This window comes from Schistocerca gregaria, chromosome 4 (assembly GCF_023897955.1).
Source record: "Schistocerca gregaria isolate iqSchGreg1 chromosome 4, iqSchGreg1.2, whole genome shotgun sequence".
In the NCBI taxonomy this organism is placed as follows: domain Eukaryota; kingdom Metazoa; phylum Arthropoda; class Insecta; order Orthoptera; family Acrididae; genus Schistocerca; species Schistocerca gregaria.
This window is the reverse complement of record NC_064923.1, coordinates 41,834,306-41,857,328: the sequence shown is the minus strand read 5'-3', so window position 1 is coordinate 41,857,328 and position 23,023 is coordinate 41,834,306. Positions and strand designations below refer to the sequence as shown.

The 23,023-nt window shown below is 39.6% G+C and overlaps 1 protein-coding gene across 9 annotated transcripts in view; it reads left to right on the top strand.

Annotated features, from left to right (window-relative positions):
- The window catches only part of LOC126266854 (mucin-5AC-like), a 622,221-nt gene that overhangs the window by 551,292 nt on the left and 47,906 nt on the right, over positions 1 to 23,023 (top strand). The gene's annotated exons all lie outside the window — the stretch shown is intronic.

Genomic DNA, 23,023 nt, shown 5'->3' with positions numbered 1-23,023 from the left:
CGAAGGCTAAGCGTTCACCACCACTAGAGTTTGGACGTAAACAGTCCAATGATTTGGATATCCTTCACCATGACGTCTCTCTTCGCTCCTCAGTAGAACTAATGGAGCTTGATGTCAGACATGGGCAATCATCTCGCCCAGAGACTGAGCCCCCACCCATTAAGTGTTCCCTTCCCCAGGGCAAAGATAGGGTGAAAGTAAAATCCCCATGATAGATGGCTTCCATATTACAGTGAAACATTAATGGATTCAGGACACATCAGGAGGAACTGAAAATTCTAGGAGAGGAATGCTCTCTTTGCCTGTGTTTGCAAGAAACATGTTCTAAAGCCACTGACTACCCCATGCTACTGGGCTATACCATTTACCATAGGATGACCTGACTGTGGACAGGGTAAAGTGTGGGAGGGGGTTGCTGTGTTTTTTAATGACGTGCTTCACTCCTCTGCCCTCTCCCTAACCTGCAAGCAGTTGCTGTCGGAATTTATGTGTGTCAGAAGATCACTTTTTACTCACTGTATCTCCCTCCACAAGATGTGATCGACTCTGAGGCTCTTACAGCTCTCATGGAACAACTCCCTCGACTTTTTCTTCTTCTGGGAGATTTCAATGCTCAATGTGTTTTGTGGGGCTCGACCTCTACTTGTCCCGGGGTCGAGTTTTGGAGAGCCTCATGATATCTCACAGGTCCGAAACAAAGGTACTCACACTCACTGTTGTACTGCTACTGGGTCCTTCTCCACCATCTACCGCTCTTTCTGTTCTCCAGCCCAAGCAGACTCTGTTCTGTGGATGGTCATTGACGGCCTCCATTCCAGTGACCACTTCCCACTCTGCATTCAACAATTTGACAGAGCCATACGTGAAGAGCGGCCACTAACATGGATGGTCGTCAGGGCTAACTGGACGCTGTTCATCCGGCTGGCTGTGTTTGAAAAAGCGTCCAGGAATGGGTGGACCATATCACACAAGTGATCGACCATGCTGCTTACTTATCCATCCCCAAGACCTAAGGTCGTCTCGGGAGGCGACCTGTGCCTCGTGGACAGATGAGTGCCGATCTGCCATTCAGAACAGGCTTGCAGCTCTTCAACGAATTAAAAGCTGCCCTATGGCAGACAACCTTATAGCCTTTCGAGTCGCGAGAACAAATGCCTAACGTGTGATTAAGGAGAGCAAGGAACGATCGTGGCAACCGTTCCTGGACTCCATCAACCGTTCCACTTCTTCTACGAAAGTATAGGAAGCCATCAGAAGGCTTTCTGGTAAGCGCAGTCGTTCACCAATAGCTGCAGTGCTTACACAAAGATGTGTCCAAACAGCACCTGGATACATCGCTCAGACGCTGGCGGAGACCTTTGCACAAACTACTGCAAATGACAGCTGGGATCTGTCGTTTCGTCTTTACAGAGCGACTGCAGAGAGGAGTAAATTGTACTTTGGTTCCAATGATTCTGAAAGTTACAAATCTCCCTTCTCCATGTAGGAGCTGGAATCAGCCCTATCTGAGGCTCGTGACATGGCACCTGGTCATGACCAGATCCGGTACTGAATGCTTAGACATTTGCCAGCAGCGTTGAAAACAATCCTCCTTGAATGTTTTAATCTTATATGGCAGACAGGTCACTTCCCCAACTCGTGGAGAGAGGCAGATTTGATACCTCTTCTCAAACCAGGAAATTATCGCACGTCTCCCAGAAGTTATCAGAGTATCGTCTTAACGATCTGTGTACTACAGACCCTGGAGCGAAAGGTTAACCGGTGTCTGGTCTGGCTATTAGAGGCCAGGCATCTCCTTAGCCGCTCTTAGTATTGATTTCGAAGATTTCGGTCCACTGTTGACAACCTGACTCTGCTCAAGGCTGTTATTCAGCAGTCTTTCCTACGTAGACATTAGTGCATTGGAATATTCTTCGATAAGTAAGGCGAACGATACTACTTGGCGACACTGTATTCTCGCTCAACTGCATCAATGGGGCTGACAATAAGCTCCGTTCAGTCAAGCCCACAACGCATGTGTGGTGTGCTTCCTTCCAGCCCCGTGGACGGGACGATGTTCTCCTCACAGATAGGCCACAGTCCTATAATGCATGGCTCCCTGCTCCGGCGAGAGGACCATCCAATGTGTGGTGCTTGTGGCGTCCAGGTCATTGTGCGCCATGTTTTATTGGATTGCGTTTTATTATCTGGCCAGTGGCCATCGGCTGACTTGCAGGCGGATCTACCATCTCTTTTAGGTAATAATCAGACGAACGTGGCTACAATTTTAAAGTTCTGTGACTTGTCCAATTTTCACAGGGTGACTGGCTCGCCCATATTTTACGTAAGTGCCCAACCAGTGGCAATTTCCTGTGGCGTCCTTCAAACTCCTTTGTCATTTAACTTAAGTTTTATTCTTTTACACAGCATTTTTCGCCTTTTCCCGCTTTCTTTGCGTGTATGCTTCCATTTTACAAATGTTGTCCACATTCGTTCCTTTTAATGTGTGTCAGGCCGCTGATAACCTTGGTGTTGAGCGCCCATAAGCCCCAACACACACACACACACACACACACACACACACACACACACAGACACACACACACACACACACACACACACACACACACACACACACAAACAAACAAAAGCAAAGAATCTGTAACACTATGAAAACTTAGGAGAAAACGTCAAAATGTAAATGTTATCATTTCAAAAGCAGGCAAGGGGAACACAGTATTACTGATAAACAAAGAACAATACATTGCAAAGAAAAACAAGAATTCATCTCACGAAATAACAATACAAAATTATAATCAGACCCAACATACAGGTTCTAGACAAAAGTAAGAAATACTCTAAAAGATTTAGACATCATACTAGATAACAAAGGGAACGAAAGTTGACACAGATTAATACCACAGCACATGTCCTCCAAACCAACCAAAGGTCCAAAAACTGAACCTTCCTGGATTTAAGAAAATTCTCCACTTCCAAGCTTGTAGGGTACGTGTTAAAATTACTGTCTGAAAATTTCAAAATACAAGAAGACAGAACCATTGAAAACGCTACACAGCTAATACAACAATTAAAGATATAAAAAGCCCAGACAAAGCAACACTCCTCTCAGTTGATATATAAAGCATGCATTCCAACAAATCTGTACCATAAGCAATAAAAAATATAGGTAAGAACCTGAAAACCTATTGTCACTTCCCCAACGAACAGGTTAAGGAAATATGCACATTGATAAAGCTCATAAGAAAACAAAATTACTTCCAGTTCAATAATGAATTTCATTTACAAGAAGTTGGATTACCAAAAATCATTTTCACAAAAATAATAGCAAAAGAATACAAAATATTATATTGGTTCAAGTATATAGATGATTTCCTCTACTTAAGAGATGAACCACAAACAATATTGGAAAACTACATACTGACATCAACAAGGTACACAAAACATAAAATTCACAACTGATAGAGAACAGATAAACCAAATTAATTTTCTGGATATAACAATAAAAAAACAGTAAGCATATGTTTGTAATTTATCATAAACCCACAACAACAGATATTATTATTCCTCCACCATCAAATCACCCACACTCACAAAAGCAAGCAGCACTTCGATGTATGCTCCATAGACTCAACACAGTGCCATTCACCAAAGAAAGCTACCAAAATAACTGGACATAGTAATGCAGATAGCACAAAGCAATGGTTACAGTCACAAAAATAAACAACAAAATTAAAAGCAAAATAAAAGGAGAAAACACCAAACCACAGTCAACAAAACAACAGAACCAAACACAAACACACAGTCCCATAACTACTACACAGAATTATCAGAAAAAGATGGAAAAAACCACAAGATAGCACACAGTGACATACAAACTCACATAAAATTACCAACAATAAAAAACGCCACTTAACCCTCCAAGGAAATTACCACATATAGAAAATCAAAGCAGAAAGGAAAACTGTTGAATCAACAAGTTCACATCACAAACAATGCAGTATTTACACTAATAGATAAAATAATAGAATAACGCTTCTAAAGAGAATTAATATAATAATACCACCCAACATTTTTACATTCACTTAGCCATGAACCCCTCTACAGAATATTGAAACAAAAAAATCAGATCAGCTGTCACCTAAGCTCTCAAGCACTTGTAAACAACTATTGCATGGTGGACGATCTGAATGGCTGTTTACTGATAATGTTGTGCATAAAATACACTCCTGGCAATTGAAATAAGAACACCGTGAATTCATTGTCCCAGGAAGGGGAAACTTTTTTGACACATTCCTGGGGTCAGATACATCACATGATCACACTGACAGAACCACAGGCACATAGACACAGGCAACAGAGCATGCACAATGTTGGCACTAATAAAGTGAATATCCACCTTTCGCAGCAATGCAGGCTGCTATTCTCCCATGGAGACGATCGTAGAGATGCTGGATGTAGTCCTGTGGAACGGCTTGCCATGCCATTTCCACCTGGCGCCTCAATTGGACCAGCGTTCGTGCTGGACGTGCAGATCGCATGAGACGACGCTTCATCGAGTCCCAAACATGCTCAATGGGGGACAGATCCGGAGATCTTGCTGGCCAGGGTAGTTGACTTACACCTTCTAGAGCACATTGGGTGGCACGGGATACATGCGGACGTGCATTGTCCTGTTGGAACAGCAAGTTCCCTTGCCGGTCTAGGAATGGTAGAACGATGGGTTCGATGACGGTTTGGATGTACCGTGCACTATTCAGTGTCCCCTCGACGATCACCAAAGATGTACGGCCAGTGTAGGAGATCGATCCCCACACCATGATGCCGGGTGTTGGCCCTGTGTGCCTCGGTCGTATGCAGTCCTGATTGTGGCGCTCACCTGCACGGCGCCAAACACGCATACGACCATCATTGGCACCAAGGCAGAAGCGACTCTCATCGCTGAAGACGACACGTCTCCATTCGTCCCTCCATTCATGCCTGTCACGACACCACTGGAGGCGGGCTGCACGATGTTGGGGCGTGAGCGGAAGACGGCCTAACGGTGTGCGGGACCGTAGCCCAGCTTCATGGAGACGGTTGCGAATGGTCCTCGCCGATACCCCAGGAGCAACAGTGTCCCTAATTTGCTGGGAAGTGGCGGTGCGGTCCCCTACGGCACTGCGTAGGATCCTACGGTCTTGGCGTGCATCTGTGCGTCGCTGCGGTCCGGTCCCAGGTCGACGGGCACGTGCACCTTCCGCCGACCACTGGCGACAACATCGATGTACTGTGGAGACCTCACGCCCCACGTGTTGAGCAATTCGGCGGTACGTCCACCCGGCCTCCCGCATGCCCACTATACGCCCTCGCTCAAAGTCCGTCAACTGCACAAACGGTTCACGTCCACGCTGTCGCGGCATGCTAGCAGTGTTAGAGACTGCGATGGAGCTCCGTATGCCACGGCAAACTGGCTGACACTGACGGCGGCGGGGCACAAATGCTGCGCAGCTAGCGCCATTCGACGGCCAACACCGCAGTTCCTGGTGTGTCCGCTGTGCCGTGTGTGTGATCATTGCTTGTACAGCCCTCTCGCAGTGTCCGGAGCAAGTATGGTGGGTCTGACACACTGGTGTCAATGTGTTCTTTTTTCCATTTCCAGGAGTGTAGTTTAACGAGCATAAGTTAAACATATTATGACGTGTGCATGTGGATTAGTAATTGTGTCCTGTGTGTAACTAAAAGTATAGCGATCTGTTGTAAGAAAAGGGACATATTGTGTTTTGTAACTAACTAGTGCACAATGGCCGCGATCTGTTTGGAAGATCTGAATACTATTTATGAAATAAGTGAGGAAGCGTGGAATAAACCAAGTTCCTGTAACAAAACAGCAGGAAAAGGTGTGAGTTGTGCAAAGTATAAGGGGAAAGTCCATTATTGGTGTCTAAATGCAACAAATGGAGTGAAAAACTGGAAATGCAGTGATTTTTTTTTCGTAAAGAATGTGACAATATGGACGAAATCAAAACAGACCCGTTAAAAACGTGTGTGTGCGAAAAGTCAAAGAATGAACTCAGAATAGTAAGAAAGGAACTTAAGTGTTCGAAAACAATTATTTGTGTATTAACAAACGAACTCCAGAAGCAAGAACCAGCCAAGAGAGAAATGTCTAAAAACTAAAGATTCGAGGCATCCAACATAAAGCACGATTCACAACACAATGTGCATACCACAACACAGAACGCAGTTCTAAAAGGAAAGGAATCAAAGGGTGCAGCAATGGAAATACAAACCTTTGCTCCTGAGAGTCAGTTAGTGAGTAGGAGACACAAAATATTTGTTGCCATGGCAGAGACTGTGCAAGAAACATTTTTAATTTAGCTTCAAATAAATATGATGTTGAAGGGAAGGTGATACCAGGTGCCCTCAGTAGTGTAATATTACAAAAATGTAACGACCTGCATAAGCTGATAAATGAAGATTTTGCAGTTATTTGGGCAGAGGCTAATGAAGTAGCAAAGAATGAAGCCAATGGCAATTTGTTCACTACAAAAAGCCTTGTCAGCATTACAAAATACAAATGTGATTGTAGTTGGAGTACCACACAGACATGACCTGCCTGAATGGTCTTGTGTAAACCAAGAAATTCAGTCCACAAACAAAAAAATTAAAAAAAGTGAAAGTCTTACATAACACTTTTGTTCATACTCCTGGTAACGAGGAGCTATATACAGCACATGTACAGCACCTAAATGCAACTGCTAAAGAACTAATTGCCACAAGGTTTCATGAATCAGTGGAAACGAACAGGGAAGTGCACAACACAGCAATAGAACTAAAATGGAGCGATACTGCAGTGTCAGATAAGGAAACAGTGAGAATTGCTAGTGGCACAATTCCTGCACAAATAACAACAGAATCCTTAAAAGTGAATTTCTGTATGTGTGGAGAGCATTATTTCTCAAGAAATAAACATACTCAAGAAATCAGTGCAAAATTTAGAAGAAGTAGCAAATGACGTTGGAGGAAAGTAGACGCCATATAAGAAGAGAGACTTACTTGCAGAAAGGAGAATAGCAACTCAAGCTCAAGGAGTGAGAATACCAACAGCTGGAAAATGGCAATCAACCTGAAGAAAGAAGCCACAATCAAGGAACCAGGATTTAAGGTGGGATCAGCGGTGGTTTCATAGAAGGAAGCAGTTAACAAAGTGAATCAACAAGTGCGTGGACACGTATGTGACTATCATAACACAGATGATCACAGTGCACCAAGATTAAAGACATTAACTGAACTTACAACTTCAAATGTAGTCAAATTGTTCTCAGAGGAATATAAACACAGACAAACTACTTACTTTTCTACAAGTTAACAGATGTTGTATTAGAAATAAGGTTTTAGAATTAGAACATTTATGTAACACTGAGCATATAGATTCTATGTGTGTATCTGAGCACACTTTGACCCAAGAACAAGTAAATGTATTTGTTCCCCAAAGGGAAGTTGTAGGAGACATGATATGTAGAAAACAGAGAAAGAATGGTGGGGCTAGAATTTTTGTCAAAGAAGGAATAAAGTTTTCCAGAATTGAGGTCTCTATGTATTTCTCAGAACTAGATGGGGAGTTTAGTTGTGTAAAAGTAATGAAAGAAAATATAGTGGTAGTTAGTCTATATAGGTCGCCAGATGGTGATGCGAATTTGTTTATTGAAATATGTGAATTCATAAGCAAAAAGATATTGAAGAGTAAGACAACAATTGCTATATGTGGTGATTTCAACATGGAATTGCCAAACACACAGAGGCTAGTCACTAGGACATTCTTGAATACACAAAGATCATTAGTCCTAAGAATGTCTGCATAGAGAATATTGTTGGGAATTTCCATGGGGAATATTTTACAGTCATACTTTACAGTCATACTAGCAGGAAGCGGACTAGCAGGAAGCGGACTGGCAGGAAGCGGACTAGCAGGAAGCGGACTAGCAGGAAGCGGACTAGCAGGAAGCGGACTAGCAGGAAGCGGACTAGCAGGAAGCGGACTAGCAGGAAGCGGACTAGCAGGAAGCGGACTAGCAGGAAGCGGACTAGCAGGAAGCGGACTAGCAGGAAGCGGACTAGCAGATCATGTGCCACTGCTCCTTAAAGTGTGTAAGAAGCAACCAGTTGAAATTGATGAACATACAGTAGTAATGGCACGAGGGCAAATAGGAAGAGTACATAAGTATGTTTGTTGATAGATTAGGAAGTGCAGATTGGGACTTTATATATAATTGTCAATCTTGCAAAAGGAAAGCTGAAAGTACCTTTGATAACTTCTTTAAAAAGTACACAGATTTATGGAATTCTTGCTGACCAGTAATAAAAAAAATTGAGTATCCGAGTGAAATGAAAAAGAAAAGTGTGAGTTGGTTTACAGGAGAGCTAGCAGAAATTAGAGGAAACATGCATATGCTGTACCAGAAGAATTAGCAAGCCGCTAACGAAGGGGCAGAACAGAGTGTGAACATTCATAGGTCATACCGGAAACGCAAAAAATTCTACAAAGCTAAACTTCTGGCAAAACGCGAGCAGTGGAAAACAGTATAGAAAGGGCTCCCAATAAATGCAAGGCAGCATCGCACATAATAAAACAAGAGAATAGACCAAAATGCACAGAAGCAGGCTTTGCTTGAACCTAAGGAATTAAATCAATCCTTTTTAAACTCAGTTAAAGAAATAAGTAACGGTTTTAAAGCAACAAATTCATCTGCAATTGACCATGTTGGAACACCACTGCCCAGTATCATGGTATTTCGATGGATGGCAGTCACACCTGCTCATGTTATAAAAGCTGTATCCAAATTTTCAAGTTCTCAAAGTATGGACTGTTATTGGTTATCGAATTAGAAAGACAATACTGTTGTTGTCTTCAGTCCTGAGACTGGTTTGATGCAGCTCTCCATGCTACTCTATCCTGTGCAAGCTTCATCTCCCAGTACCTACTGCAACCTACATCCTTCTGAATCTGCTTAGTGTATTCATCTCTTGGTCTCCCTCTACGATTTTTACCCTCCACACTGCCCTCCAATACTAAATTTTTGATTCCTTGATGCCTCAGAACATGTCCTACCAACCGATCCCTTATTCTAGTCACATTGTGCCTCTTCTCCCCAATCCTCTTCAGTACCCCCTCATTAGTTATGTGATCTACCCATCTAATCTTCAGCATTCTTCTGTAGCAGCACATTTCGAAAGCTTCTATTCTCTTCTTGTCCAAACTATTTATCATCCATGTTTCACTTCCATACATAGCTACACTCCATACAAATACTTTCAGAAATGACTTCCTGACACTTAAATCTATACTCGATGTTAACAAATTTCTCTTCTTCAGAAACGTTTTCCTTGCCATTGCCAGTCTACATTTGATATCCTCTCTATTTCGACCATCATCAGTTACTTTGCTCCCCAAATAGACTTTAAGTGTCTCATTTCCTAATCTAATTCCCTCAGCATCACCCGACTTAATTCGACTACATTCCATTATTCTCGTTTTGCTTTTGTTGATGTTCATCTTATATCCTCCTTTCAAGACATTGTCCATTCCGTTCAACTGCTCTTCCAAGTCCTTTGCTGTCTCTGACAGAATTACAATGTCATCGGCGAACGTCAACGTTTTTATTTCTTCTCCATGGATTTTAATACCTACTCTGAATTTTTCTTTTGTTTCCTTCACTGCTTGCTCAATATACAGATTGAATAATATTGGGGAGAGGCTACAACCCTAACCCACTCCCTTCCCAACCACTGCTTCCCTTTCATGCCCCTCGACTCTTTTAATTGCCATCTGGTTTCTGTACAAATTGTAAATAGCCTTTCGCTCCCTGTATTTTACCCTGCCTCCTTCAGAATTTGAAAGAGAGTATTCTAGTCAACATTGTCAAAAGCTTTCTCTAAGTCTACAAATGCTAGAAACGTAGGTTTGCCTTTCGTTAATCTTTTTTCTAAGATAAGTCGTAAGGTCAGTATTGCCTCACGTGTTCCAGTATTTCTACGGAATCCAAACTGATCTTCCCCGAGGTCGGCTTCTACTAGTTTTTCCATTCGTCTGTAAGGAATTCATGTTAGTATTTTGCAGCTGTGACTTATTAAACTGATAGTTCGGTAATTTTCACATCTGTCAACACCTGCTTTCTTTGGGATTGGAATTATAATATTCTTCTTGAAGTCTGAGGGTATTTCGCCTGTTTCATACATCTTGCTCACCAGATGGTACAGTTTTGTCAGGACTGGCTCTCCCAAGGTCGTCAGTAGTTCCAATGGAATGTTGTCTACTCCAGGGGCCTTGTTTCGAATCAGGTCTTTCAGTGCTCTGTCAAACTCTTCACGCAGTTTTGTATCCCCCATTTCATCTTCATCTACATCCTCTTCCATTTCCATTATATGTTGTCCTGAAGTACACCGCCCTTGTATAGACCCTCTATACTTTTTTTATTAAATATGTGGAATCTGGAGTTCTCCGGATGCACTTAAGTTATCAAAAGTTGTCCCAGTTTTGAAAACAGGGACATAGATCTTCCCCAAAGCTACAGACCAGTCTCCATTGTTCCAATATTCTGAAAGATATTTGAGGCTCTGATACACACACAAATGTGCAGCACCTTTGAAAAATATAATATCCTATGTAGCAATCAGTTTGGTTTTTGCAAAGGGGAAAAACACAACAGGTGTCATCTTAGAAATCACTGACCAAATCTTAACAGCATTTTTAACAATAACATGGTATCACTGGTGTTATATGACCTAAGCAAAGCCTTCAATTAGATTTCAGTTGATGTACTACAGATAAAACTAGAGTGGGGTGAGAGGGAGCAGTTTAGCATTGATAAGTTCTTATTTAAGTAACCAAAAGTAATCTGATCCAGTCGGAAATGTAAATTCTTCCGTAATGGAAATCAGCACTGGTTTACAACAAGTGTCTATCCTTGGACCCTTCTTCTTCATTGTAGCTATCAATGATTTACCTAAAAATATTGCCCAGCCTGTTGTATGTTATGTTGACGATACAACCCTACTTACCACACATCAGAACATTTCAGATCTGAACAACATAAAAAAGAAGCTCTTGACAAGGCCCTGGACTGGTTTGCAGCCAATAAGCTCCTGTTGGATCCTGATAAAACCCAACAACTTTAAATGGGAATAACAAATGAAGTAGGCAATAAGTCAGTAAAACTCTTACATATTCACATTGACTCAAAACTCTATAGGGAGGAAGATGTCAATCACATATGTGAAAAAATATTTCAGGTGACATATTTTATCTTGAAACTAAGAGAGGTAGTGAGGTTGGAGTACCTTAGGGTGACATACTTTGGGCTATTCCAGGCACATATTTCATATGGTCTGGTTATAAGGGGGCATTCCTTTCACATCAAGAGTATCTTGAAATAATAAAAAAAATGTCTTATGCATAGTATGTAAAAGAGGTTGTTGGGAGCACTGTCATCCTCTTTTTTTCCAACTCAAAATGCTCACAATTATAAATTTATTCATTTATGTGTCTGGCAATAAATTCTGAAAAATTATTTTTATTACAGAGTACAGAGGGGAAATACATGAACACAACACCGGGGCTTAGGGTAATTTAGACATACTGTGCCACAGATTAACAAGAACAGGAAATTCCCACAAAGTAAACCCACTCAGAATGTTCAATAAACAGCCAATTCATGGTCAGTCTATGGATATATTTCTTTTAATTATTTGATCCAGCTGGCTGCCAGATCATCCATTCTATGACATTAAAGAATTCTTTGAGATGCCTGAGAAGCATATTAGCATTTAAAATTTGTTTGTAGCTAAACATACTGTTGTGTGCTGTTGTTAATTGTGTGTAATTACAGAGTGTATACAAAACACAATGCACTATATAAGAGTATACTATAAAATACAAGTATATTATAGTATAGTTTATTGCATTAACTTACTGAACCTATCGTGGTTTATTTTGGTACACTGCCATGTTTAAAATTTATACTATAATGTATTGACACTAGTTTATATGTGTGCTACTACATCCTCTATGACAAAACCAGTATCATTGTAAAATGATCTATACCAAATAAAATTCATTACATTCATATTCAATACTCAACAACTCAAACCAACAACAATATATACATAGGGTGGTCCATTTATAGTGACTGGGTCAAATATCTCACGAAATAAGCATCAAACGAAAAACCTACAAAGGACAAAACTCGTCTAGCTTGAAGGGAGAAACCAGATGGCGTCATGGTTTGCCCGCTAGATGGCACTGCCATAGGTCAAACGGACATCAACAGCGTTTTTTTAAAAATAGGAACCCCCATTTTTATTACATATTCATGTAGTACGTAAAGAAATATTAATGTTTTAGTTGGACCACTTTTTTCGCTTTGTGATACATGGCGCTGTAATAGTCACAAACGTGTAAGTATGTGGTATCACTTAACATGCCACCAATGTGGACGGTAATTGCTTAGTGATACATTACCTGTGTTAAAATGGACCATTTACCAATTGCGGAAAAAGTCGATGTAGTGTTGATGTATGTCTATTGTGATCAAAATGCCCAACAGGCGTATGCTGTGTATGCTGCTCAGTATACTGGACGCCTCATCCAAGTGTCTGGAGATCACCACGGTATAGTATAACACAAGAAATAGGTCGAGATCAGAAGTTCACAGGAGGTGTAAGGTGGTTTCATGATGTCACAGTAGCACTAATTTCCACCACAGTTTTGCCAGATGACACTGTGAGCTCGTCATACGATGGAAAGGACGGCACTGCCCACCCCCACCCCCCCATTCATATTCGGTCCTTTCTTCTAACGAGTCTATGATGGAGGTCACTTTAAGAGTGCACCTCTAGACAGACAATGTGTGAAGAATTTTTAGCTGCCTGCAGGAACTCTAACGCTGCCCGTCTAACACCTGCAAGCTAGGATGTGTCATCAGAGGGGTGAGAGTGTTGCCTACCTGCTGATGCCCAGGACACTATCCTGAATTGTCCCTGTACAGGTACATTTTTACAGTGCTCAACAAATGGGCCATGTGCCTTCCTGGGTAGTCTCAGAGGGACCAATTGCTGTTTCGTTCACATGTGTCTATGTGGCGCACCTCTCTGTTGTTAAACCAATGAAGCATGTGAAACAGCAGGGCTTAAATCGTGCTCAAAATTTGCTGAATGGTTTTGAACGGTTCCCAGTGGCACCACCTTCTAAACCAGAGCGAAAAGTTGCAGCAGCACATCACTCCAAGGGGATTCATTCACGTTCAATGATGCCGCTGGCCCACAATAGTCTTAGAGGAGGTCAGAATCGTCTGAAGAGCCTCACTGACACCAAAATTTGTCAGAAACATAGTCTTCCAAACTGTTAGAGAAACTTCTCTCAATAGTCCGCACTGCAAAATGAGGCCGGCTGGTGTGGCCGAGCGTTTCTAGGCGCTACAGTCTGGAACCGCGCGACCGCTACGGTCGCAGGTTCGCATCCTGCCTCAGACATGGATGTGTGTGACGTCCTTAGGTTAGTTAGGTTTAAGTAGTTCCAAGTTCTAGGGGACTGATGACCTTAGAAGTTAAGTCCCACAGTGCTCAGAGCCATTTGCAAAATGAGAAATGCGAAATGTGTGGGAAATCTATATCTGAAGAAAAGGGGCGATTTTATTCATGCCATTTAGGCCAGCCCCTGAGGCCTCTTGGTATAGATTCTGAGCAGCGTTATGTTGATAGGTTTTCATCGACAATCCTTTACAGAACCGCATGATTTAAACGGTAGGCGACTCCGTTCTGCCCTTCTCCGCAATGAAGAGGGGTGAGATGTGTTTATGCGGGTATTCCACAACCTTCCCATCGTGTGACACGTTCGCGATGGTTTTGGGTATAATTGTGATGTACTCTGGTATCAACATGACGTCGTTAACCTATCTCATACCGTTTTGCGAACGTGTCCACACCTGAAGCATTCCTGAGCCTAAGGCTGACGTCGCAGGGCGCCAGACTTTTGCGTCATCACAGGGGAAAGCTCTAAGAATCTTTGAGCCACATTTCAGACTTCTGAGTCTAATGGGAGCCAATTACGAGGTTTCGAAAAAGTTGCGCAGAGCAGACTGAAGTCATCTGATGGCTACTTCCGCTTAAGGGACGCCTCTCTAACAAACGAAACATCTTAGAAAAAGGTCAGATATGAAAGTAATGAAGGAGTTTGCATATTGCATCAAAATATATAAGTGGCCCTTGAGACCAAATTTATAAGCTGCTTGGTGATGCTGACGCTAATATTATCATGATACTACAGCGCCACTTAAATAGTCAGACAATTTAGAGGCTTCCTACACTGGCTATTCTTCAAGGACCTCTAAGCAGACTAGAGGAGTGGCCATATACGTGGAAAACGGTATTCCATTTGAATCTACTGACGTACCAGAACACTGCACTGAACATATCGTTGAATACTGTGCAGAAGCAGTTGAATTTGGTTAAACTAAAAATTCAATTACATTTATGTATAGGTCCCATAACATAAGTTCAGACATTTCTCTTCTTGGTTCGCTTTGTAGAAACTGCTGAAAATCTGTTGTATGTGGTGATTTTAACATGAATTTTAATTTTTAATTTATAAATGATAGTGCAAATAGAAGAATGTTGGAAGGTAATTTGTAATTTATTTGTGCAAAACATGTAATTACATGCATAGCAATTGGTAGTATAATACAACAGTATACAATCTAATTTTATTTTATAATAGGCCCTTAAGAATGTAGTACTAATTATTTGACATAATAATAGTTTAGATTTTAGTCTCTGCAGTATGCTATACAATTTTTTTGATGTCTCTCCAGTTAGTACATTCAGTTCATTTGGCAGAGCATTGAAGTATTTTGCTCCATTAATATATGGGCTGTTAGCAATTTTTTCAGTGTTTATTATCATCTGGTAATTTTGTACTTGTCTAGTATTATGAGCATGAATTTCTGCATTACGGCAGATATATTTCTTATTATCTATAGTTAATACTATTGTTTCAAACATATACAGTGAATAAATAGTCAGAATTTTAAATTTTATAAACAATACCGTACATGATGTTCGAGCATCTTTTTCGCCTATTTAAATAGTCTACATGCGTTTTGAAAGCCCTACCCCACAGTGCAAGACCATATGCTAGAAATGGATGTATTAAACCAAAATACATCATCTTCATTGTTTGGGGATTGACATATGGAGCTATTCTTCTTAAAACATACAGGCTAGATGATAGCCTTGCACATATATTGCCAATTTGTTGTGCCCATAGTAGTTTGCTATCTATGCACAGACCTAGGAATTTACATTCACTGCAGATTTTCCCTACGATATTGCTATCTTGAAAATCAAAACAAGTTTGTAATTCACCAACATTGAAGGGGATTACATTTGTTTTATGTAAGTTGACTTTTAGACTGTCATTTTCAAACTTTTCCTTTGTAATATCTATAAAATTTTTACCTCTATGCCGAGATTAAGAATATAATTTCCCTAACAAAGGCCTGAAGTGTCATCTGCATGTGTTATAATGAAGGTATCATTTTTTACTGTCTTTGGGAAGTCATTGACATAACAAATGAAAAGGAAGGGACCAATTATCGATCCCTGTGGCACACCAAATTTAATACTCCTGACCCTTGATGTATAACTTTTTAATGTTTCTCCACTATTGTGTGAGATTGAGGTTCACTGTGTTCTGTTTTTTAAAGATGATGTGATGAGTTGCAATAATTTTCCACTAATGCCATCTCTGGCCACTTTTGACAGAAGTACCTTATGATCAACTCTATCAAAAGCCTTTAATAGGTCTAGGAAAACTCCAGCTACTTGCATCCATTCGTCAATTTTGGCAAGAGCTTTCAGCATAAATTGAAGTGTTGCAGTCATGGTGCTACGACCACTTCTGAAACCATGCTGAAAATCTCCCAGGATGTTGTGCTTATTATAATGCTCTAGCATATATTTCATAATTATTTTTTCAATTGCTAAAATGGAAGTTAAGGTGTGTGGTCAGTAAATTTTTTACTAGTTGTTTAAAACACTCCTTCTTTTAAGACACTATTTATTAGATGTACCAAGGGATATGCTAGATTGTTTTTGCACTGTTTAAGTAAAAATGGAGAAATTTCATCCCAACCAGCGGATTTTTTGTTTTTAAATTCTCTGATGAGCTGCAAAATATCCTTGATTTCAAGTTCATGGAGTTGGTTAGCTTCAGAATTGTTCTCAGCAACACTTCCAACAGGTAATTTATCTGTGGTACAAAAGTCAGATTGTATCATATCTATAAAATAGTCATTAAAATGTTACTGATCTCTTGAGGACTGGTGACATCAATATTGTTTATTAGATATCTGTATGTTGGTATTACCTTTTAGCTTTGATTTACTGTCTCTTATTTCATTTACTATTGACCAACCGGTCTTGGAGATACAATCTGAATTTTGTATTTTCGATTTAATCTTTTCAGCCCTCAGTCTTTTGACATGCTTACGAAACTGGCACTTGTATAGTTTGTATTTATCCTTGTGCTCATTGTTTTTAGTCTCTCTTTGTATCGTATACATTTCTTCCATTTTTTTCTTTCAGTTCTTTGGTAGTATTATCAAATTCCATGGACCTTGACTGTCTTGCCTTATTCTTATTAATATTTATCTTTCTGATGGGAAGAGTATTATTTAGATGATAATGTATCTAGAAAGGCATCCCATTTATTATTCACTCCTTTGGCTTTAAATACTAGATGCCAAGATTCATGACCAAGGTTCTCTCATTTTGGCAATGTTGATCAGGGAGATATTCCTTTTATATTCATAAATGTTCTTGGGTTTTATACAAGGATATCCCTTTAGCATTAATAGCTGGCCTAGATGGCCAGAGATGTGACCATTTACAACAGCAGCTGTGGCAATATTTTCACAATTAGTAATAACATGATCTATAGAGCTTATACTAGTTAGAGTGATTCTAGTGGGTATGTCTCCCAACAGATCTTTTGCGCCATAAGAATAGACACATAATTTGAAGCGGTTGTTTTCTTGGGAATCTTGTAATGTGTTGACATTAATATCCTCTAATAATATAACATTTATATGCTCTTACTTGGACATTAATTTACAAAATACCGTATCAAAGGAATTAAGAACTAATTCAAAATTTTCATTTGGTGATCTATGCAGTGCTAAGATAAAGTATACAGTAGACAAGAATTTTAACTTAATTGCCACAATTTCACAGTGCAAATCAGTGGAATACTCTTTTACCCAAGCGATATTTTCGTAAGTTTCTACTAGGTTATTTGTTCTTTGGTAGGTAGCCACTCATCCACCTTTATGGTTAGAACGACAGTAAAGATCAGTTAATGAATAATTTTGCGTTTTAACAGGTGCATGTTATCTGCAGATTTTTGGTGTTCACTGACAACTAGTATATGGGGTGTAATATCTGAAAGACAGTGGTCGAAAACATCAATCTTATTGCCTAATCCTTCTACATTATAATGAAGGAAAGAAATATTGCTTTCTTCAGGCACATTTTGTGCATGATCATCCCCTCTTCTGCTTTTTAGTTTCCCTTATTATTTATAATGTTGCAAATATCAGTAATCATCTTAGTGAAGATCTTGGAGCCTAACCTGGTTAAGTGAGTACTATCTTTCCCCAGACATTTGTTTCTTAAAAACTTATTTGGATCGATAAATATTACTCCTAGATTATTACAGATCTCATGAATATTACAATTCATCCTCTCTATAGAAGTATCACTTACAGATCTTCTTTAGATTATTCCGCTGACTACAATTCTTGAAGACCTGTATAAGTTTCTAGCTGATCAGATTAAGTTTCTAATTTCACTGACAGTTTCTACCTGGGTGGTGCTGTGTAGTGAATTTGTTCCTACATGAATGTAAACACCTTTGCAGATTCTTGTGGCTTCACCTAAAGATCTCGGATTTGAATTTCGAGTATTTATTAAGTGATTATTTAATTGATGGATCCTGATACCAGGGAAAACGTCGAGTCTCGATTTTGGCACATCAACATTTTTAGTAGTGTCAGCTATAATGAAATGTCTTGATTTTCCTTTTCAGTACTGTGACGATTAATTGGCTGTTTCTCTATGTGTTGTTGTTCCAGTTTCTTGAATATGTGTTTTCCATTTGCACTTCTTCACGAACAGTGGATATTAAAGGTTCAGAAAAACGAGTATCATCACTTCACGACCTTTCACTGTTAAGATTGCTTACAACACCTTTCATGCTTTCGATAGAAGACTTTACAGTTTCAGTATGACCATCACAAACCGTGGCACTTAATGATTCAGTGTACTGGATATCATCACTTTGCAAGTTTTCACAGTTAAGTTGCCTTACCACACTGTTTCTGCATTGGGAGGAGGTTTCATCTTCTACACATATAGCGCAGCTAGAAGATTCCGTCGACTGGGTGTAGTCTATTCCCGAGTTTTCACTGTAACGTTTGTTTACAGATCTGTTACCACTTTTGAGATGGTGTTTACATTTTTCACAATTACTTTTTTCATGTCTCATAAGCTCAATATTTACTTGTTTCAGTAGTGCTATTTCTGATTTTAGATTGTCAATTTCAGTTTTAAGAAATTTAATAACTCGTCCTCTTGTGTTAACTGATGTCGCTAACATTACGTTTTCCATATGTAAACACTCGAAACATGACCAAAATTGTCGCTGATGAATTTTAAACACGTTTTCGCACACTTTTCATGTAGCCAGTAGTTACACATCACACACCTGATTCCTTTTATAACACGTTTTTGACAGTTTTTACATGCTGAAGTATTTAACTTATTACTTTTAAGGAGCACTGTGTCACTGCACTTGTCTACTGCCGCCATCTTGCATTAGGTCTCCAAAATTCATATCATCTGATGCAGGCTGTATTCCTTCCAGCCAGTGGACCATTAGCACAGCTGTAGTCAACATTTTTGTTCGTTCTTCATTACTAGAGGGGCATTCTGCCAGTAAAAGAATAAATCACCTTTCAGACCATGAGCCACGAACATTAAGATTTAAAGCAACTTGTGCACACGCATTTTATATTTAACTACAAACTATTTATTACTGTTATTCCAGTGACAAAAAAGACTTATTTGGACCTGATTAAACAACAAATATGGCGGGAACTTAATAGCACAGATAACATATACGATAAATATGATGCATTCCTGAACAGATTTCAGATGCTCTTTGAACGTTAATTTCCATTACAACATTTAAGACAGACAACCTGGATAGGTTACTAATAGGAAAAGGATATAATGTAGGACAAACTACGAATTATATCAAAACTTTAGTGATAGGAAGAAACTCTTGCATTACTCCATTACAAGCAATATTCTATGCTGCTTTAAAAAGTCATTAAGAAGGCAAAAAGCATGTAATATGCAAATACAATAACTAACTCTAATGATAAAACAGAAATTATATGTTCAGTCTTGAAGCAAGTGTCTGGAGCACTAGGACGTGGCTATTAAGTCTATATTTAGTAAAAATATTTTTGTTATTGATAAGTCAGACGTGAGAAGGACGATAGAAGGAATTGCTATACCGTGGTATAGAAGGTAACTGAAAAAAGTGTACAATGAGATAGACAGAGATAACATGTTTGTGAAACACCCTAATTACACTGAAGACATCCCGATTTATGATGGTTCCATGGACAATAGAAAAGACGCGACAAGCTCGTTAGTAGAACAGGATATGTGATGTCCACGGAGAGCAGTGCGTGCTCCGCACCGTGCACCCATGCCGGCCACAAGGTCGGTGGAGAGTTGTTGCGGTCGGGCGTTCCACGCCTCCACCAGAGCGGCAGACAGCGGCTGTGCGGCCGTTGGCGCGTGTGGACCAACTCCACACGTGCTGGATGGTGTTTAGATTTAAGTCGGTGGAACTGGCAGACTACTCTGCTCGCCGAATACCCTCTAGTCCAAGAATTCCACCACCTGCATTTCAATACAGTCGCGCATGACTGAAAGTTACTGCCGGTATTTGCTGATGAAGAACGCTCGACAGTTCCGTGAATGTGATCTGTCAACAGTATGTTCGTAATTACCTCTAGCTTCACATCTTCTCCTTCTGCACTGCCTCGCTCCTGCTCTGCAGTGCCACTCGTAGCTATATCAAACTTCTGTGGGAAAGCGCCGTGATATTGGAAGATTATGTTTGCTTTTACCCACTAGCAAAGAAATCATGTTACTACTTGTTCCCAAAATCCTTCTCTATTTAACTGTCCCCATAACATACTCAACATACTCAACATACCAATTGAACATTCACATTTATGCCCTCAATAACCAAACTCGTCAACAGAGAGAACGTTATTATCCAAAAGTCAAGAAATATGTAAGTAATTGATTATGTAATTCCGTATAATCTTCTTTTGTTGTTCTTTCTGGGCCAACAGCCACTGTAGTCCCGACGTCTTCTTCTTTAGCATCCACGGCACTCTCGGGCTGCGACGTCAAAATGTAAACAGCTACTTCCACAGCAGTAAAACACTCGCCCTTTGTCGCTCCTTGTGGTTGTACCGTGCTTCGTTTTTCAAATGGCTCTGACCACTATGGGACTTAACATTTGTGGTCATCAGTCCCCTAGAACTTAGAACTACTTAAACCTAACTAACCTAAGGACATCACACAACATCCAGTATCACGAGGCAGAGAAAATTCCTGACCCCGCTGGGAATCTAACCCGGGCGCGGGAAGCGAGAACGCTACCGCACGACCACGAGCTGCGGACCATTGACAGAAAATGACAGCACAATATGTGGCTTTTCATCTGCTTGCACTGCCATAAACTGAGGTTTCCACACGACAATCTTTCCTCAGCACAGTAGGAAGGAAGTGCTACTTGTTCTTATCTTGAATAGTGACATATACCAAAACAGATCTCCTGTCTAAAATGAAGGATGAGTTTAAATAACTAATCACAGTATTGTATAGCTTTGAATTTCCATAAATTACTGTTCTTCTATATCAAGAGGCTCTTAAAATAAAGCATTATTCACATTCTTTCCACAACAAACTACTCACATTCAAATATTTTCAGTTAACCAGTTTTCCATTTGCTATCCCTTGGTTCATCAGATATAGGTTTTATAACCTCTTTATGTTGGTGTATGATAATTATTATGTCATAATCCATGCTAATTCCTCATGGGGTATGCTCTCTTTGGTATATCTTTATACTTTCACCATATGACATGCTCTACATTTCAGTGTATGCTGTTTTTATTGCCACACATTAATGAACCACTTTAAAAGAAAATTTTTGAGACTTTACTTCAAAATACCTCCCTAGTCGTGAAAACCAACAAGAACCATTTTCCATGACTAATTAGGTTTTTTCTTTCATTGTGTATGTATTGACAGTGGGTAACCTCTGTAACTGCTTTGCAGCCACATAGTTTCCTCAATTTGTTTCATAAACGACGTTCTAATCTTTTAATTACATAAGGAGGTATATATGTTTTCATTGCCACTAACTACTAGTTAAGGGTTATTATATATCTTGGATTCCTTTCTATTACCTTATTTTCTACCATCTTACTTATTTCATCGTTTGTAACTAGTCTTTAACTCACTGGAACTGTATATAGCTTACATAAAAAATGCTTTGTGATTTTTTTCTGAAAGCTAGAAATGTAGTTTCCATTCACTCCTGGATTTTCAGGAAAGACACTCTTACACGTAAATAAAATAACATATAAATCATTTTGTTGTTCCTTAGTTAACAGACGTGATCTATGATCTTTGTAACTAATTGATTCGATTGACACATTAATGTCTTCTGTAAGTTCTTCGTTACTTACTATTTCGGCTGTAGCAACTATCTGTACAGTATTTAATGATAAGTTGGTATTATTTCCTACAAGATTCACCTTAAATTTTGCAAGATAATTCTGAAAATCGTGATTCTAGTGTAATAATTTATACTTTAAGTCCATTTTTACATTGTACATTACTAACCAATCCGTACCTAAGGTTGGCCTATAATGTGACGTTAAGTACCACTAACAAAGTTTTCATAAACTTAAAATAATTTAATTCTATAGATAACAGGATGTTTTATCAGATTCGATTCCTTTTCCGCCATTGATTTCTATAATGCACACTCTTGGCACCGACAGAACATGATCCACATTTATATTTGATTCGAGGTATTCCTGTGATACTAATAAAATTTTCCTTCCTCAATCTCTGTGCACATTTACTCTCTTTCCCCACACATTTTCTCTCATTAATGGTTTCACTTGTTCAACCTCCTTTATTTTATCTCTTGTAATAGTCACTCCCTTGTACATATCATATGAGTGAAAGGTACTAATCATTTGGTATATGGCCTGCTATCGGTTTGTTATATGCTGGATCCTGGCCTACATTCCAGGATGATGGCTGTTTTCAGTCACTATTATAGGATAAATACCCGTTTGTGTATTATGTTAAGAGTTAGATGACATGTTCCATTGTCCTTGAGGTTCGTGTTACTCGATACAAAAGCACCTGTGAATTATTACTTCCTCTTGTATTCATTTTTCCATTTTCCCTAACATTGGGCCTTCAGTCTATGTAAGTAAAATTACTTCCTTTTCGTCACTGACATTTCGATGGATGGCTATTGCCCTCATTGTTCTCGGGATATGTAACTCAAGCAGTCCAGTTTTCTTCCTGATTGTAATCTCCTCTTTCTTTATATAATGTGTCTAACCCTTGAATGAACGTTAATAAATTATCCATATTAGCCCATCCACTATAAATAGCACAAATCACACACTAAGATAACCATGACACAAGAACCTGTGTTTTCGTCTAGTGGGTTGTCTGAATATTTTAATCTGGTTAAACAATATCGAAGAGCTTTCCTTTATGGATTCAAGATCTATTATAATGCTTTGTTTGGGACATGTTGCTACCTTGAATAGCCGCATTTACCACCATTGCTGTAATATTTCTCCATAAT